Here is a 3681-nt window from a genome sequence, read left to right as displayed (position 1 = left end):
GTAAAGTACAATGTGAAATCTTGGATTTTTTCTCTTCCTCTATCCCTATCCCTTAGGTACAACGTTTGAATCAATAAAGAACCTTCTCTTCTGTATGAATCAATATTATTACATTCCAATTCCTTCTCAATCCCTCCCAAGGATAATAAAGCCTAACGTAAATCTTGAATCCCATATATAAACTTAATTTGCAGTGTCTTAACCCTACTGTTTTGTTTACCTTAATAATTATTTGTGCTTTTTATCTTCTTGAATAATTTATTTTCCATGTCTTCTATATTAAGGAAAAAAAATCAGTATTTACTTTTAAGAAAAAATTAGGGATAATAATGAAAAAAATATTTTATTGAAAAAATGTGACTTTTAATTTTTAAAAGTTTCAAATCTGCGACTTTTAAAACCTTTCAAAAGCTAAAAGTTGACCTTTAAAAGTAGAAAAAAAATTGTTGTGCAAACAAGTTTTAGGCATTTAATTATTTTTACCAAATGCTCACAACTGGTTTTTTCTTTCTAATAGCTCATTTTTCATGTGTGACTGAACATTTTTAAGATAATAAGCTTCTTCTCACTAGCTCCTTTGTAAAGGATCTTCTTAAAAAGCTATAGGTAAAAGAGAGGGGGGGGGGGGGGGGGGGAGAAGGGAACTAACTTAAAAGAGATGTTTTTTTAAAAAATATAATTAATACATTTATAGTTTTATAATATTTGAAAAAAATTAAGGATAACAATGAAATAAAATAATTGGTTGGAGAAAAAGTTAGTTTTTAATTCTTAAAAAGTTCCAAATTTGTAACTTTTAAAAGTTTTTCAGCAAAGTTAAAAGTTGGCTTTTAAAAGTTTAGAAAATTGATGAGCAAACACATTAGATTCATTTTTCATTGTATTTTTTTCTATATCAAAATTTATAAAAAATAAAAATTTGTTTCTACATGATTAAAAATTGAGAAAAATTAAATATTAATGATGTGTAAAATTAAAATTTTGTTCATGAATTTGATTTATTTTTCATTTTCTTTTTTACTTTTCTTGATAATCAAACATGAAAACGTGGATTACTTGATATTTTCCTTTCCTTTTTCTAATATTTTTCGAGTTGCGAACGTGGTTTGAAAGCTTTCTCAAATGGGGTTTCACGAAGGTTAAAGATATATATATATATATATATATATATATATATATATATATATATATATATTTTAATTTTCTTTCAGTCATCTCTTTTAAGTTCCTTTTCATTAGAATCTTTTTAAAAGATGCTTTTGAAAATTCATAAGGGAGCCAAAGTAAACCTAAATATGGGGGAAGGGACTAGAAGAGCTTGTCCAAATTATGTTTGGTTCGTAGAATATAATGAGATAGCAATGGAATGAAAAGAAAACTTAGATTCTGTTGTATCAATTCTATTTTATTCTTATGTATCAAACATGCCGGAGGAGGCATTTAGGCAGATTGGTAATTAGGGATTTTAAAATAATGATGAATGTTGTTTTATATTATTCCCAGCAGTTGACTGATTAGTAGTCATAAATCTCTTCAAGCTTTAAAGAGCAAGTGCGGTAGGCTGGCTACTAGTCATAAATCTCTTCAGACTTTAAAGAGCAAGTGCGGAGAAAGAAAACCATATAGAAAAATATAATATACAAAAATTAAATAGCTTATATTGAAGTTGAAAAAGCTAATATTATTGCTGTTTTATATTATTCCTAGTAGTAGACTTACAGTTATAAGTCTCTTAAAACTTTAAAGAGCAAGTAAGGAGAAAGAGAAACCTATAGTAAAATATAATATATAAGAACTAGATGGCTTATATTGAAGTTCAAAAGGCTCATATTCAAGGTAGAGTAGCTTTTATTTTCATTTCATTTACTCAAGGAAATAGTATTGATCAAAATTAGTGAAGAAAATAGTATAATATTTGTATATTTTTAAAATTGTTTGTAGTAGAATATCAATACAATCTTATGCTTATTTTATGTTTATTAAATTTAAGGTTTATTGCATTCTTTTATGCCATTATAGTTGTTTTATGTCATTATAGGCATGGATCTCTAAGAGATTGATGACTTTGATGCTTGGATATATGCCTTTAATTATGAGAAGAATTATGATAAATGAATTTTCCTAGTTTGTGAAATTAGTTAATTGTGCAGCTTGTATGGACTTGATATAACTTTCTTTGACTGAAATTGTAGAGACCCGAACCCGTAAAATAAGAAAAGGGTAAAAGGGGATTTTTGCAGGTTTCATCGACGAAGTCACTGTTCTTGTTGACGAAGACCCTTCAGTGCTTTGTCACTGAAATTCAGAGTCTCGTCGACGAAGAGATCCCGACTGACATGGAGAAATATCAGGCTTGGGTTCATCGACGAAGGAGGAGGTTCGTCGACGAACAGTCTTCTATGGTTTGTCGATGAAGGATCAATTCGTTGACGAATTTGATCGGGTCAAAAGGCCTATAAGTAAGATTTTTCATTGCTTAAGGGTTAAGAAATCCAAAATTCTCTCTCTCTCTCTCTCTCTCTCTCTCTCTCTCTCTCTCTCTCCGCTTCTTCACCGTTTGTCGCCCGTTTCAACAATCGAAATTACTGTGAGGATTAGAGAGCTAAGATCTACAATACTAGCAGAGCAAACTCTTGTTTTTGTGAAAATTTGGGATTTGGGTTTTCGAGCGTTTCGATTTATTTTAGGAAATAGGTAAGGGGATTATGTTTAATGCAGTGTTTTAATGATTTTAAACTGATAGAAATGTTTGTGGAGTGAGTATGTTATGTTTTCGGTTATTCTTTTGAAAACCAACCGTTCAAAAGGCTCGGTTTTGAACCTAAGATATACGATATGATATTTTGAGTAGAAATGAACGGTGGAAAGTTCGGTTTGATTCTACAAACCATTTATACAATTTCTTTATGGTTGCCTACGAGCTTTGTTTTTAATATGGAAAACTGTGTGGTAGGTAAATAGTATTTTGAGAATTATAGGAAATACTAGAATGGGTATGTTTGTGTAATACTGAATTATTTGCGAAACCTACTGGAACTAATTTGAGAAATGTAGGGATTTTGTGAGAGGGCTAAGGCACGAGTTTGTAATAAAAGGGGTTGAGGTCTGAGGTTGTATTAAACGGCGCGAGGCTGAGATTTATGAAATATCAGAGTTTTATTTATAGGCTGAGAGCTGAGTTGTAACAGAGGGGCTGAGGCCGAGTTTGTACTTTATGATAGGGCAAGGCTCGAGATTGTATTAGACAACCGAGGACGGAGTTTATTATATGAAATGATTTTAAAGTACAATTTTAATTGCTAAAATTGCATGATATGCTTTAGTAACCCTGAGAACCCAGTGTTGAGCATGACACCGTTGCTAGAGAGAGTTCCACTATTTGACCGCTTGCGCCCACATTTACGAGAAAGTGGTGTTAGATGATCCTAGCTGATTGGGCGAGACACAATCAGACCTGTAAGTGAGCTTGCGGAAGCCTGTTGAAGTATAAACAGGGAGTTGACTTGGCATGGGTTGATCCCCCGAGTTTTAGTTCAGCCTTCGGACCGCACAACCCAGACTATAGGGGTTTATACATGGCGAGTAGTTCCAAGGAGTGTCTTTCGTGCATATTTGTATATTTATGTAATGATGTGATTGTTTTCCAATATTGTTTTACATTGTGAAAATGAGAGATGAGAA

Source organism: Malania oleifera, chromosome 9, assembly GCF_029873635.1.
Source record: "Malania oleifera isolate guangnan ecotype guangnan chromosome 9, ASM2987363v1, whole genome shotgun sequence".
Taxonomy (NCBI): Eukaryota; Viridiplantae; Streptophyta; class Magnoliopsida; order Santalales; family Ximeniaceae; genus Malania; species Malania oleifera.
Note: the sequence above shows the minus strand (reverse complement) of the source record.